Consider the following 17,792-nt stretch of genomic DNA (forward strand, 5'->3'; position numbering starts at 1 on the left):
AGGAGATGCACACATTTTAATTATGTGAGCGTCTGGAATAGAGGGTTTATCCCCCCGCGCGAATTTCAGATAGCAGACCGCTTCAAAATTTCATGCGCGAGCAAGATGCAGCATGGCAGTACACCCTTGTGCGAGCATTGAGCAGCATGATAATCATTATCTTCTAGGGGCGAGCTGCATATCACTTTAACATGACTGGCCATCACTTGGGGGCGAGATATGTAACACCACATGGTTTAAAGTAACTCTTCTGAGGCGAGCTGTGTAACACTCCACACGCTTGGGTGAGAGTTACATAGCACCTAAATGCGATGCAAAATTCAGCTGCTGAAAATCGGAACGAAGGGAAACTTGAACTTCTTAATCCTACAGCGAGTTACAGGATTAAGAGGGGGCGAGTATAAACACTAATATTTCGACGCAATTGAGTATACACCCTAATATTTCGACGCAATTATTGCAATCAGTAACATTAACACAGCTACAGTGAAGTTGATCGAACTGTTGTAATCCAGTTCCTAAGCAACTGCGGCATTCACTTGGAAGCAACTGATGCAGTCCAGTTTTGCTCATCAATTCTGTACTCAGTTGGAAGCAACTGATGCAGTCTAGTTTTATTTGTAACTGTTACACTCAGGTTTATCGAACTGCATTTAATCCAGTTCCTCAGCAACTGTTGCAGTCCAGCTGATCGAAGCTGTTGAAGTCCATCTCTGTCCGTAGCGCCTGCTGTCTAGCTGATCGCAGCTACTACAGTGCATCTTTGCTCGTCTCTCCTGCAGTCCAGCTGCTCGCCGCTGCTATAATGCAACTCTGCTCGCCGCTGCTGCAGTTCAGCTGATCGAAGCTACTGCGGTCCAGCTCTGTTCGCAGCCCCTGCATTCCGGCTGATCGTAGCTACTGCAGAGCAACTCTACTCGCCGCTGTTGCGGTCCAGCTGGTCGATGTTGCTGCAGTCCATCACTGTCTGTAGCGCCTGCAGTCCAGCTGATCGCAACTTCTCCAGTCCATCTTTGTCCGTAGCGCTTACAGTCCAGCTGATCACGACTACTGCAGTGCAACTTTTCTCGTCGCTCCTGCAGTCCAGTTGATCGCATTTGCTACAGTGCATCTCTGCACGTGGCTCCTGCAATCCAGCTGATCACAGCTGCTGTAGTGCATCTTTTCTCGTCGCCGCTGCAGTCCAACTTTGACTGAAGCTGTCGCAATTCAGTTTTTCTCATTACTACTGCAGCACAATTTTATATGATTGTCGCAGTCCATTTACTGCGTTCATTGTGTTCCAGTCCCGCTGTGATTGTAGTCATTGTTGTTATCCTGAGGACACATAAAGATCGATGTCAGATCAGGTAGCATACCCAGACTGTTGGGTCTCCAACGACACCAAAAGTGTTTTACCATCCCAATGATTGAACGGTCTCGCCAATGGATGTCTCCTTTTCGTTCATAATTACTGCATCTCAGCCTGTAGTTGACAGCGGTTTAGTACAAACATCTACAACTACCCAGTTCGGTCGAAAATTACTGACAGTCTGCAAACTCAAGTTTCGCTTACAACAATAGACGGCACAGATTCCAGCTGAGTTCCAGCTGAGTGACTTCAAATATAGCTCATCTTTTCCAACAATTGTTACCAGTATATTTCTACGCAGCTGCCTCAGTACAATTTCACATCAACAGATACAACTCACTTTCAACACTACTTCGCTCCAGTATCACGCTTCCGTTACAGACTAGTTCAACCTTCTGTCCAGTTTTTGCATACAACGATGGTTCATACTCAACTGTTTCCCACCAATCTTCCAGTTATAATAGACTCACTTGGGGGCGACTTGGTTATGATTTCCACAATCAACGAGGGCAACTTGCTTCAATAACAATGATTTACTCTTGGGGGCATCTTGATTTCTGCAAAAACGACTGCACCAGGTTTCCATTTATTTGAAACAACAATAATCCACACTTGAAGGAGAAATTTATCATTGTCTGTCAATAAAAAATGGAAAACTAACTTATTAACCCCGCAACAAGTTGGAGGTTAAGAGGGGGCGATGTTTGTACCATGAGTAAAATTGCCACATATTGGGCCAGAATATTACCTGGGCCATTGTTCAGATGTCATCTAAGCCTCCTAACCAGTCAACCAACACAGCCCACCAGCCTGCCCAGTATTACATAAATACAATGACCGGTCAATGGTCAAAGTTAACGGTCGGTCAATGATCAAAGTCAATGACCGATCAATGTCTAAAGTTAACGACGGTCAAAGTCGATGGTAAAAATTGACTACCGGTCAAGGGTCAAAGTCAACCATCAATCAAATATCGAGGCCATGTTGCCGATTATGCTGCCATACAGTTTCTATTCATGTTGCCGATGGTGCTACCATGCAGTTTCCGCCCATGTTGCCAGCGGTGCTGCCAACCAGTTTCCAGCCAAGTTGTCAGCGGTGCTGCCAACTAGCATCCAGCCAAATTGCCAGTCGCGCTTCTAATCAGTTTCCAGTTAAGAACTATGCCGCACTGCCAGCCAGTCTCTACCCATGCTGTCAGCTATGCTGCCATCCAACATCCATCTGTACTGCCAGCCCGCTATGCCAGTCAAGCAAGTCTGCCAACAGGGCAAATCAATACAAGGAGGCATGCAGGGCAGATTAATGTCAGAAGACATGCAGGGAAAGTCAATAGGCATGCAGGGCAGTTTCATGCAGACTTAATACAAGAGGGAAGTTTCATGCAGTTTCATGCAGAATTAATGCAGGGAAGTTTATGGCCAGGAGGCATGCAGGGCATGGACAACAAGCATGCAGGGAAAAGTTAATGCAATTTATATTTTATATTTACCTCGCAGTGAGGGTAAGACCCTAATTTAAAATTGTATAAATAACGGAAATTGTAATCCAATAAAGGAGGGGGGAAACATATAAGAGAACCCAAAAGGGGATCATAAAGGATGGTAACCAATGTATCAATAAAATATCTCTCCTTACGGGGATTCGTCCGTGGATGTAGGAAAACCATGCTGAACCAAGTTAAATTCTTGTCTAACATTTTTAAGCTTGATTTGTGTTTAAACCTAGTTCTTATCATCATTACCAAAATCATCGTGTTTAATGCCTGGAAATATTTCTGGGTACAAACAGTTCTCTCTAAAATATAGAGAAACTCATTTCCCATAGATTTTACAAAAATAGAGAAATATGTTTATATAATGGAATAATACAACTTAAGAAGAATAACTCCCCGATATGGGACTAAGAAGTTTCATTCACAAAAGAAAACAATAAGTTATTATTTTTCTTAAAAACTTTAAAAATCAATTTTTTATTAATTGTTTTCCAACAATCCCCCACATGAATGAAAACCTCAATAAAACATGAAAAACACAGATAAATCTTGGTAAATTCTGACTAGTTGAAAAGACATCTAGGGGATTAATAATACCTCCCTAAGGAGAGACAAGTTTCAAGATAAACATGTTCAAAGAACTCAACATCCCTAGACTCCATAATATTATTCACACCGATGTCATAAAAAGCAGAACTCACAACCGAAAACTATATGAAACAGGGTACTCAGTATACCTTATCTAAACACCCGACACTTTTACATATGCATAAGAAGGTTGTCTATCTTTCCATAATCATATGCAGTTTTATCTGATCCTTTAAAGGTTAATCTATTCATGGTATGACAAAATTAGAAGACGACCTCTCCCCACAAGTTGGAGGTTATCTTTTAATCAACATGGCATATATCATCTCCTTAATGGTTCTGTTCTTACGTTCAATTATACTGAAAATGCGGGGGTCTAACAACCTCACCCAATATTTCGATTAGCAATCTGTATGGACTAACTCCAATATACTTTCAATAGAATCAACTAGACAGTTGGACTCAATCTTAAGAAAGATATATCAAAGAGTTAATATCTCAATTTCTCGATTCAATCCTTACTCAAGAAAACGGAAATTTGTGAGTCTAATTGAATACAAGAGAAATAACTTGGATGGTACCAAAGACAAATATCCAAGGATCAATCAATTTCAATCAACAACCAAAGGTTGGATTTACCAATTGATCGATTCAACGCACAACCTGTGATATTTCTATTATATAACAAAATATAATGCGGAAAAGAAATAACACAGACACCAGAAGTTTTGTTAACGAGGAAACCGCAAATGCAGAAAAAACCTGGGACCTAGTCCAGATTGAACACACACTGTATTAAGCCGCTACAGACACTATCCTACTATAAACTAACTTCGGTCTGGACTGTAGTTGAACCCCAATCAATCTCACACTGATCCAAGGTACAGTTGCGCTCCTTACGTCTCTGATCCCAGCAGGATACTACACACTTGATTCTCTTAGCTGATCTCACCCACAACTAAGAGCTGCTATGACCCAAAGTCGAAGACTTTAATAAACAAATCTATATCACACAGAAAAGTCTACGGTAATAGATAAATCTGTCTCCCACAGAAAATACCTACGAGTTTTGTTTAGGTTTTTGATAAATCAAGGTGAACATGAACCAATCGATAAGACGGACTCATATTCCCGAAGAACAACCTAGAATTATCGATGACCTCACAATAATATTAATCGACTAGCGAAACAAAATATTGCAGAATCACAAACGATGAGACGAAGATGTTTGTGACTTCTTTTCTATCTTGCCTATCGGATATCAATCTCAAGTCAATCTTACGATTGTACTCGTACGATAGATACAACAAGATCAGATCACACAACTACAAGAAAAGTAGTCCGGTCTGGCTTCACAATCCCAATGAAGTCTTCGAGTCGTTAACCTACAGGGTCTCGAGAAGAAACCTAATGTTAAAGGAAAAGCGACTCTCGCTAACACAACTAGTATCACACAGGAGGTGTGGGGATTAGGTTTCCCATTCAATGTTAGCTTAGTAACAAAGAATTCAATATCCACCGTTAGATGAAAATCTGATTAGATTCAAGCTAATATATTTCAACCGTTAGATCGAATCTTAGCTTGTCACACGTGTACACTTAGTTGGTTCACAACAGTTAACCAAATGGTTAGCCATATGAGCACTTTCATATCAACCATATTCATCTTCACCACAATTAGTTCTAATGACTTCAAAAGAACTAGTTAAAGAGTTGTTCAATTGCTTAGATATTTTGAAAGACACAATTGAAACAACCAGATTTGAGTTGGTTTTAGTTTCTAAACTCAGCAGAAATTTTCGGGTAGAAAACTTCCGCCAGTATTGTACGGGTACGCATACTTAAGGTGACTAGTTAAGAGCTTGTTAATTCACAAACTCGGCGGATATTCACGGACGTGAACTTCCGCCAGTATGCGTACGGGTGCGCATACTTAACCTGTCTCCTTCACCAATTTCATACACACACATATGCATACACTTGGTTCCCGGTTCATGGATTTATACACTAATGTACGAACACATTATATATGCTTATATCCAAAGATGGTTACATAATATCAACTCTACACTTCAATTATTGAAACATTCTTAGAGGATGTTATGTAGTTGTTACTCACAAACTATTTTTCATCAAAGCGATTTTCAAGATATTGAAATGTCAACATGACTTTCGTCACGAGTATCGATGAAGTTCCATTGGTTCCTTGAGTAGTTCTTCGTCTTCATATGATGATCGCGGTGGAGTCTGGAGCTCAACTACACTTAACTATCCTATTCCGAGACTTTAGCTATAAGTAGACAAGAAATCAAGATATATAGTTTTGACAACTAAATTTGACAATGCTCACCATTAGAACTCGCAAGCGTTTAGAAATGGTGAACTCGCTTAGAACTAGTCTAAAATTCTGGGGTAGCCCACCAGAACTAGTGATTTGATCAAGCTAGTCTAAAATTTAGAACTAGTCTAAAATGGTGAACTCGCTTAGAACTAGTCTAAAATTTTAGGTTTCAAATGTCATTTAGTCTAAAATTTGATCAAATCACTCAAGGTGCCAAGCTAGTCTAAACGCTTGCGAGTTCTAATGCTCACAAGACAATGTTGTCCGATGGTGATGCTAGTCTCAATATTCAATTTGTTAGGTTTCAAATGCGTCTCCACGGGGCCCATCCAATCACAAGTGATCATTGGATGGCCATGCCGATATGCGGGCACACTAATGGAAAATGGAAGTTAAACCACTGTCAGAACATGAGGTTATTTCGTAAAAAACAACTGTGTTCCTCAGCTCTAATTTAGAAGTGGTTTTTTCCAAAACGACTATGTCTCACATAAGTTAATTTTTTCAAAAACCCACTAGTTTAAACAGTAATATCAACAACACTGATAGACACGTTTGTTTATATCTATTTTATTTATAAAAAAAATAGATTTGATTCAGCTAAATCTAAAGTTGATTCTGCAGAATCTAAAGCTACAACCAACAACACAGTATATAAATTCATAATTATAAATGAGATCAAAATTATGATGATATGAATTTTTTCCCATCGTTTTGTAATCTTTATTACAACTGAAATCACCCCTATTTCAAATCTGAAAATTCAACATTAACAGTACTCAACTTCAATTTCTTTCACCTACTTAACTAGAAAAACTTAAAAACACCCCCATACAATTTAGTAAACTTTTACTTGCACCACTTCATCATTTGCGTCTTCGTTTGCTGATTAACAGCGAAATTCAAATTTTTTGGTCATGCAAACAGGAAAGGTGGTGACAAGATGTGAATCATACACCATACCTGCACGTTATAAGTACGTCCATATGATCATCATCCTCCTAGGAGTAGAGATTACTATCAACCTGCACAAACAATTTCAATCTTCCAAATGATTCTTATGTAATGAAAAACTCAAGTAGATGAGTTCACTCAAAACAAAAGTGCGTTGATTTACCTTGATGAGTCCAGTTCTTTTGTCATGTTCATGTTTCACTTTGCCCCCTCTTAGAATTTCTACCACCTGAAATTATTAGGAAGGTTATCAGTACAAGTTCATTTGCGCCTAAACTTTGTTTATTGTAAATAAGCAGGTCCATAGAATCTTATGAAAAGCCAAAGGATTCAAATTAAGTGATTTGAGCAATATGGGTAAAGACTAATGTATTATCAATTTATCCCTACCTACAATATAAGCACTGTCTTGTTACGAATCAGCAAAGCTGATTACATTTTGTAAACACGCGTGTATTCATTCACATACAAGAGCACCAGAGGGAATAAAGTCCCAAGTTCTTACTCCCCATCCTTTACTTGCCGTATGGAAAATCTATCAAGATAGATATAAAGCCATACATTACATATGGGTTCTTATTGATACAAATTTTATCAGCAAAATAAACAGATATGCAACCTCTAATCGGTACTTTATCCCACGCTCTGATGATTTGTTTGCACAACCATCACCGCAACCACATAGCAGACCACATTCATATACAATTGACTTGGGTACAACAAATCTGCAAAATTGAAGGTAAGACTCTTTTAGGGAATAAATAAACATAAGATGAAACTAAGCAGCACCACAAAAAAATGCATATGATATGATGATGGTTCATATGGCACATTCAATCAACAAATCACATACGGTGCATACCTTCCCCCGTCTCTGCTAACATATGGAAAATCAAATCCATTTAATTTTGCACAACCACAAATTCTTGGATTAGTGCAAGTCCCTTCGCATCACAGGGTGCTTCACATTAGTATTTGAATCATTTATGCATTTCCAACAACTCATCGACTACGTCTAAACTTTGATTATCTTTTTATACAAAAAGAGAAGTTTATCTAAAAATGTATATGATGAAGATCAATTAAATACGGTGGAAATTTTTTGAACTTGCCTTGGTTGCAAGAGGAGGATCAATTAAATTGGTGGCCGGAATGAGAATGGCTATCCGGTAGGTCAGGGGCATCAGGTCCAAGAACACCTCACGATGCTTACACCTCTCGCCTATCGAAGTTCTATTCTTCTTGTCCTCCACTTGGCACACAAACCTACAACAATTAGATGCGTAGGTCATATAAATGCTTTTGAAAATGGAAAAAGAACTTGGCCCACCGACTGCTTACGTGTGTAATTCTGCGATCCTATTAGGAACATGCCCTTTACAATACTTGACCTATTAAAGTAAAATTTAAACAATTGAATCAGAAAAATGAATCCAAACAAAGCTCAACGAACGTTTTATACGATAATCAAACACCATACCTGTTTAGTTGTCAATGGAGGCTGGCCTTAGAGTCATTTAAGGTGAATCTTAAAAACAATAAATTTGGTAGCGCATTTCTCTGCCCAATACTTAATCACCAGCAAATCAAGTAAAATCAAAATGATACACAAATAAAGAATTACTAAGTTGCTTTATAGTGAGTGATCGACTTCTAAATATACCAACCTTGTACAACCCGTCGAAGGTGTAAAATCTTCCAGGTTTCCCATCTTCTGATATATGCCCACGCATGAGTCTCGCAAAGACATCTTGGTTATAGTTGTTCTGCATATGGGAAGACGATCAATGTGAAAAACTAGAAGGAAAAGATTAAAAATTTACAAAAAAAATTTCAAGATTATTTAAGTTATGCACCTTTAGCGCCAAGTTCCCACGCGGCATCATGCACTTGGTCATTGGTTTGTCGACATATACCTTTAACATCATTGCCACCTTGACCAATATAAAATACAACATCTATGTTATCCAGATTATCTTCATACTTCCCAGATAAAACAATCGATACTGCAAGCGGAAAAATATAATTTTTGTACTTCCCCTCAACCTGGCAGAGATATGATAATTCATTAACAATGGAAAATTTCATCTTTACACCACTACCAAATGGAAAATTCTAACATGCTATTGATGAGTGCCAAATATTGTATATATTTATCCCTTTTTGTTGGCATTTTAACTCATCTTTTGCGCATTAATTCTACATTTTATCCCATATTCTGTATTTTCAGTGTTTTCAAGAATAAATATTTTTCTTACTTAATTTTATATTTTTAGGTAATAAATAAAGTCTGGATGAATTGCGGAGCGGAATAGAGCAGAAAAGTAGTAAAAAGCCGGGAGGAATTACGCGAGGAAGCCGCGAAGAATGTTGTGCACAAGACCAAGAGGGTAGAAATGGGCTCAAGAAGGAAGAATTGTTCTCAAAGAAGTTATGGGCCTGGCATACCCAAAGCCCAAAACCCTTTCTCAAACCCATTTCCACTACCCAAGCCCGTATCGGATTTCAGCCGTCAGATTGAAGCATCTCAGCATCCTACGGTCGCTCCATCATCGCACATCAAACTCCGAAGCTCCCGCTTTACATCGCAAGGCCGATCTCCATCTTGGGCCGTCCTTTTCGTTGCATTCCTCCATCCGACGGTCGCTACCCACAGCCTCCCATCTCATCGTTGGATCCACCTACCATCGTCACATCCTACGGATCAGCTCGCCAAACATCGAATCAGATAATCCCGCTTCACACCCTAGCACCGAAGCCTATACTACCACCCAAACACCCCCTTCTTCCCAAAACTCGATCTCATCTTCCTCCACCCGACCACTTCCAGAACCACCATCGCCTGCAACTCCCTGCCACTACCAGACCTCGAGCTCCACCACCACCACAAACACCCGACAACACCACCATCTCCATCAACAGACAACAAAGCCCATCCCCCTATTTCACCCATTTCATTAACTCTACCCACTGTTAGGGTTCTGACATGAGAGAAGTAGGGTGATGGTAACTGAGTTCATAGCAGAAGAAAGAATGGGTGATTCACAGCAAATAGCAGAAGACAGCATGGGTCGAGCAGATTTTGGGAGTTTGTAAGTCCAATTTTTTGTATTTTAAGAAAACCTAATTTTCTGTTTTTTGGGATTTACCATTAGGTTGAGTGTTCTGATATAAAAGGGGCACTGTGTAACATTGTAAGGGGGAGAGAGGAGACCCAAGTTTAATTTCAGTGAAAATTTCTCTATCAATTGGATTTGTTCTGTGTCTTGTCTCTGTTGCATTTTCTCCATGTATACCAACTCTCTTAGTATCATGTTAGGCTCTCCACTCATGAACTAAGCATCTTAACTAGGGTTAAGATGAAACCCTTAGCCTTAATGCTAGGATCTGTGTTGATTGCTGCTGTTTATGCTAAGATAACTGTGTAGGATGAATTTTTGTTGATGAACAACATGTTGCTTTCACCTAGAATGTCAAGCATCCTAGGTAGTTAGAATTCCCCTATGTATGTTCACTTACTCTAAATTGCTTGATGCTGTGTTTTGATTAGTTGTGCTTTAAACAGACAACTAATGCTTGCCTTGATTGAGTGATTGGAGGTAGTTTATCCATTTAAAGAAGCTGAGTAGTGCAATAGCTAATATGCTGGTATGGGCTGAGAGGTGAATTCTCAACCCTAGTTTCCATTCATCTGATTCACCATATCTTTACTACCTGTTCAGAAATTTTCTCCTCATCATTTGCTTGTTCACTTCAGTTCTCTGTGTAACCTTGCTTCAATCTCAATGATTGAATTAGTGTAATGTCCTGCCTCCAAGTCTGCTATTCAGTTAATGTGAATGATTGGTATCAATGATCAATGATTAGTGCTCCAGAAATAAATGCTAGTGTTAATGTTTAGTCAATGGTTAATGATTAATGTTAATGTTTAGTTAATGTAAATGATTAGTAGTTAGTGATTAATGCTTCAGGAATAAAGATTGTGTTGATTTTGATGCTAACCTGAAGTCAATGCATTGAGTGTTTAATGTTAGTGGAAAATTAATGTTAGTTCTGTCCAATAAATGCTAGTTCTGTTTATGATTGAGAAGTTAATGCTAGCTCAGTTAATAATTGTTAATGGTTGTGAATTTAATGCTTGTTCTGTTAATGGTTGTTAGTGGAAAGTAAATGCTAATTCTGTGTAATGATTGGGAAGTTAATAACTGCTAATGATTAGTTCTGTTGAATGTTAATGATTAGTACTGTTAACTGTTAGTAACCTGCCTTGGCTAGTGTAATCAGCAAGAATTTGGTCACAATAAGAAAGATAACACTTGCTCCCCCTTGTCCCTGTGGAACTGACCTGTGCTTGCCCTGTGTTGCTTGCCGACACTGTGCACTTGCAGTAGAATTTTTAGGACTACATTTCTAGTCACAACAGCTATTCATATATAACTGGTACAGGACATCATGCAAAATCGGGTGTATGAGATTGTACAGGGATTGTCACATTGATTTGCTACCATAGAAGAATTTTGCGTATTTCCATCCCCTGGTAAAAAATTATCAAGAAAACGTAATTCTTAGAAGGCTGAGACCATCAAATCCTGAAGTAAGAATAATAGTAGCATCTAAATAATAACACACTTAGAATAATACAGGGATTACATGAGAACACGAGGGAATTTCAGGAAGAAAAAAAAACAGTGAATATGCCTACCACAAAATCATAAAATCAATCAAATTTTGCAAATACTATCGATGAATCAGGTATTAAGTAAAAAAAAACAAAGTATGACCTAGTCCTGCTCATATTACAAAATCTAAAAAATTAGGGGTTTTTATTGTGACACTGAGAATTACCCAATACAAAGAAATCCGCGGATAATTCCCAGTGAAAGAACTGCTTTAAACCAAAATATCTTCATCACTGATTTCTTTTGTATTCTTCTTCAATATACTACTGATGATGAAATAAAAGGAGGTTTGATTTCTTCTTTGGTTATAAAACTAAATAGAATGGTTGATTTGAATAGATCGAATAAATTGAAGAAATAGATGCAAAGCTAGAGATCGAAGCATAGTTCTGGGATAATCAATTCAGCTTGTGGGACAACCTAGGGTTTTATGGTAGAACGAATTACAGTGAAACGGCGGATTCAGGGTTAGGGTTTTAGTGGAAAAAACGAAGAAGATGAAAGAGAAAGCGCATCTAGGATGGATTGAAAAGAGTGTGAGAGAGATAAGGTTTTAGGATAAATCTAAAGCTGTGAAACCATTTTTCCCACAGTAGTTCTTCAAAATCAGTATATTTACAGAAATACCCCCAAAAAGAACTACTATTTTTGAGACAAGTTTTCCTTTTCCATTTTTTTTCCCAAAAAAACTACTACGGCTCACAGCTTCTGTAGTTACGTCAGCCATACAACAGTGGTTTTCGTAAAACCGGGAAAGTGGTTAAAAATCCATTTTCCACTAGTGACACTTAATCGCCGACGCATTGAATTGCGTGGTTCACTATTTCTCAAAAGGTGCTAGTTTCACATACACTCCCAAAACAACCATATGTGTCGAGAAACTTAGACGTATGAGAGTGGTGATCGCGCTCGTTAACCACAACCATTTTATAGGCCTTCAGTTAGAAGACAATTGTTCATTGCCTCTGATATGCGGATTCTCTTATTGGAATGGATTTAACCCCGACACAATGTTGGGTTGGTGCATTATGTATGAACATAACATGGAGATGTGGAAAGATTTGGAGGAATCGGACAAAATTATACACGAAGGTTCAATTTCCCTTGGGGATGATTAAATGTACCCTTAGATAGAATATGTATGCTTTGAACATCATCATAAGAATTAAAGATTGTGCTTTTTGGAATTTGGGTGTATTATAATGTGTTTGCATAATTTCCTTTTATACAAAAAGTCACTCTTGGTTTACAGTGATAGGTTTGGTTACCTATCAAATTTATGGTGGTAACCGAACAGATAGTTCGGTGGCATACATATATTTGAGATACTACCGATTTAGCAGGTCGGTTGATCCCGCAGAATAACGAACAAACCGAAATTCTTATGGACATAGCATTTTCACTAATTCAGGTACTTAAAAGTTCAATAATTAATTAAAATACAACACCAAAATAATAAACAAAAGTTGTGGGTGATACTAAAGCTAAAATTACATAACATTTAATATCCGAAACGCGTTACGAAAAAGTGCACAAGGATGCGGATATGATCTTCATATTTGAAATTCTTTGTCTTTCATCTTCGCCATTCATTTTTTGTTGTTAAAAGAATTTCCTCACCTGTTTCACCCCTAAGTCGATACCGCCTTACAATCCGAAAAAAAGTTATAAATTCCACAACTCTCTCTTTAATCTTATCAAATCGAAGTAACAAAGCTATATGATCACGGTTATGAGGATTTCCTGTGTCGGAGCAAAATTGCTCATGAATTTTTCCCCAATAACTTTGACTCATAATACCATTCATTCTTCGTTATTCACCCCTCTTTGGATAGTATAGTTTGTAGTTTCTGCAAAGAGAGAGATCTTCATCTAGAGTAAATTTAGCACTATTAGCTGCCATTTTTAGAAGATTTTGAGACAAAATGTTAACTATGAGACACATATTTATAACCAAAGAGGTGTATAACGGCAAGAAAAATAGTTGTTACTTGAAATTTGTGCCATTCAAATTTCAAAATACAGAGTTCGGTTACATAGGAAATTCATGGACAAAACCGAACTAAAAGTTCGGTTGTTTCGCAGATTTGGTCAACTAACCGAACTAAGCAACAACAATATTTCAAAAGTTACAGTGTAATGTTCAGTTACCTGGTATTATTTTGCAGGTAACCGAACTTAGAAAAATTTTCACTGATTTTTGAGCTCCATAGTTCGGTTACCTGGTATTATTTCGCAGGTAACCGAACATTACACTGTAAATTTTGAAATTTTGTTGTTAATGAGTTCGGTTAGTTGATTAAATCTGCGAAACAACCGAACTTGTTGTTTATCAAGTTCGGTGGTTTACCAAATTTAATCAACTAACCGAACTTCTTAATAATTTCTTTAAAAATTAGAGTTTAATGGAACACATATGAGTCAAATAACCAAAAATTTGAATTTAACGAAACACATATGAGTCAAATATCCAAACTAATCCCTTAAAACACAAATTAAAAACAAAATTATGAAATTCATTTAGTAATCCACATAACTAAATGTTGGAAGCAAACATAAGAAAACAAACTACCAAATCCGCAAAACAAAAGTCTTCCAAACATAAGGAAACAAACTACCAAATCCGCAATAAAAAAGTCTTCCAAACATAAGAAAACAAAGTACTAATTGTTGCAATCACTCATTTACCACGACCACTACGAGAAACTTTTCTATTCTTGCGTTTGGGAGCTTTAGGTCATCCTTCGTCACTAGGAGTGTCATCTCCACTGCTTTGTTGTTGAACTATCCGACTTGAACCTTCCCCTTCTCGGCGACTCATCTTCTACGACATGGTCTAGCTTGGATCAACCTGGCTTGTATCGACAAGGTTGGGATTAAAAACATTAGTTATTTGGTTGTAGAGGTCTATTTGTTCTCGAGTGTCCATCGACTCTCCACTCCGGATTTTTGCCATCATTTTCTTCAACAATTTAGCACTTTCCTTCACCTTTTCTCATCAAAAACATAAGTAACTATCATTTATCAATACTTTATAACATTTTGAAAAAAAAAATAAGAGTAAATATCTTACCACCGAATTCCGCAAGATGAAGGCCTCATCACCACACATAGTGGTATGCTTCATAATCTTCTTAGCCTCTTTCTCCAGTACCGTCGCTTTTTTTTATCAGCACGGGCTTGTTGGAAACTGTTTATTACATGAGGATGAGAAAAATATTCATACCATTCCATATATCCATCGTCAGCGGCATTTGGCTCATCAAACGAATCTTGTAACTCTTCGACTGGAACAAGATAATCCCCAAAGTTCTTCCAGTGGTCCACTGATGGAGCAGGATCGTATTTGGGGATGAAATTCTTCTCGTTGTTCTTAGTTCCGACCTTCTTTACCTTGAAGTTGAAGTTTTCCACTTGTGGGACACTATGGACACAAGAAAGTTGTCTAAGTACTCTTCGAGGATTATACATTGTACAACCCCCAAGATGAAACAACGGTCCATTATAACCCGCAACAGGTGAGAAATTAATAACATCAACATCCTCCTCGTCTTCATCTGATGCAATGTTGTAAGGATGGAAAACCACATCTTCCACTATTAACTTATCCAATGTCTCCCTCAACTCCAACACCTTTTTTTTCTTATTCTTTTCCTGTGAGTTCAAAAATTCATATTTACCAACTGTAGGCTTCCCATAAGGCCAAGAAGTGCGAGCATGAGACAATTACAGTTTAGGGAAGTGGTCGTACACCCAAACCTATGATAAGAGGCAAAAAATAATATATTCGCAATATGATTAGTAACAATACACATTCATTCACTTATACATTCAAACACACAAACGATAATTTAACGGGATACCTGAACAAGGGTGTATAAGCCTCCAAAATATAGACTCCTAAGCCTCGAAGCTTTTCTGAGTTCCGCTTGAACGAATGAAAGAACCGCAATGCCCCAAAAGTAGTTGTTCACCTCATACAAGGGGTCCAATAGCTGGAGGTAATGAGCATTTACCACGTGGCCTGAAGTGTCAGGGAAGAAGATAGTTCCAAGTTGATATAACAAATAAGCAGTCACATGGTGCTTAGTCTTCTCCTCTGTCATCACCAACTTTCCTTGAGCAACCAAATCTTTCGTCCCTGAAAAATCATCAAACAAGGTTTTGAGCTTGATCTTTTTCAACTTCTTATTGTACGTGCGGTCTCCTCAAACTCACTATACTCATCACCTTCCTTAGGCTCTTTGTTAGCTCTCCTAAACTCACATTGTGCCTTTTAATCGCTCCATCCTAGACACCTTTCGACTAGTTTTTCAAGAACTTCATAACTCATCGAGGGATCGTAGCCATCTCGAACACTTGTTCCTGTAATTGGTAGGGCTGCGATTCTAAAACAATCATCCGGAGTTATTTCCATCTCACGAAAAGGTAGATGAAAGGTATGTTTCTGGATAAGCCCTCTCGGCAAATGCAGTAACAGTGACATCACCAAATTTTTGGTGCGCATGTTGTATCCCGTTCCATAGTACTCTCTTGGAGTACCATATGTTGGATTCTTTGGCGGCAAACACAAATTCTTATGAGGAATGTATGAATATCTAGCACAAGGCTTTTTAGGCGTCTTTCTAGGTCTCTTTACCACTATGTATGCTTGTTCCTCTTCTTCTTCCTCTTCATCCGAGTCCTCCTCTGATCCATCATCATCCTTATCTGCATCCTTGTCTCCATCTTCCTCATCTTTTTCACCCTCATCATCGCCACCCTTATTTCCTCCTCCTTGAACTGGTTCATCTTCTCCACCTTGATTATGTTCTTGACTGCCCATCTCTTCCACAATCTCTTCATTAACTTGTTGGCTTACGTTGTCAACATTATCTCTATTGACACCATCTTGGATGACAACACCCGGTGATGACCCACCTCCATACTTAGCATTTTTGGTTCCACGCTTACCGGCACCACAATGTACTTTTCCTCGAGGCGTGGGAGTTCTCAGATCTTCCAGTAAAGGTTGTTTTCCTCTAATCAAGAAAACATAATATATTAGCTTAACCGATAAATAATTGACTAAATCAGATGCAACATAAGGGTTCTCAGCGTAAGGTTCGGTTTGAATAGGTTTTTTGCGAACACACCGAACTCCACATGTGTGCAAATACTGAAGAGTTCGGTTTGTCAAGATTTTTTGCGAATAAACCGAACTCAACATTGGTCACTAATAGTAAAGAGTTCTGTTTGTCAAGGTTTTTTGCGAATAAACCGAACTCAACATTGGTAACTAATAGTGAAGAGTTCGGTTTGTCAAGGTTTTTTGTGAATAAACCGAACTCCACATGTATGCAACACAACATAGTTGGACAAGTTCGGTTAAATTGAAACTCAACATACAGGGCAAAATAACATAGTTCGGTTATATTGAAATTTATTTTTTATTTTTGGTAAAGTTTGGTTACTAAATAGTTTTAGAATATTATGCGAACCAACCGAACAAGATAGCTCAGTTCGGTTACACAAAAACTCAAAATAGCGGGCAAAATTGCACAGTTCGGTTACAAGTGGAAAAACAAATTGTTGCAAAACTGGTGAAGTTCGGTTAGAAAAAAGTTTAAGGCTTTTTTGCGAACTAACTGAACTAGCAGTTCGGTGACCCGGTTTTGAATCCTATAAAACTGAACTGTTCTTCGTGTTCTTCCTTTCAGGAAGTTCGGTTAACAAACTAGGGTTTTCTAGAAATTCTTCCTAACCGAACAACACACTGTAACTTCCATTCGAACCCTATTTTGATGATTTCTATTCAATTAAACGAATCAAAATCAAATTAAAAGTATGGATTCGTTGGAAAATACCTGCGAATCGGTCCTATGGCAGAATCAGGCTTCTTACTGCGTCTATTATACTGGATTATGGATTCACTTGGCTCTTCCACTTCTTTATGAATCTCAAAATCACTTGGCTGATTTGCTAGATGTCCTAATGGGGGACCTGTTCCTGGGAGTCTATTGTTTTTCTTTCAAAGAACCATTCTTATAGTCGATATTGATTAATCGACGATGAAAATTTTATGAATCGACGATTAATCGATGAAGATGATGTTGAAATGGGGGAAGAGGAAAGAAGAAGAGGAGAACAATTCCTCAAAACTGTTTTTTTTTTTGTTTGTTTTTGTGCGGCTAGGTTAGATTAGGATTATTAAGTTAGATGTAGTTATTAGGTTATGATTAATTTAATTAGGATAAGAGCCAAAACAGTAATCTCATCTGATTTTAGGACATCCCTTAACATTATAGGGTAAGTGTCTAATAGGACCATGATCCCCAAAAAAACCATGGTCCCAAAAAAAAATCGTTCTTTCTCTGGAAGGAGCAGCCCTACAGGTTTCATTTT

The sequence above is a fragment of the Papaver somniferum genome, chromosome 9 (assembly GCF_003573695.1).
Source record: "Papaver somniferum cultivar HN1 chromosome 9, ASM357369v1, whole genome shotgun sequence".
NCBI lineage: Eukaryota > Viridiplantae > Streptophyta > Magnoliopsida > Ranunculales > Papaveraceae > Papaver > Papaver somniferum.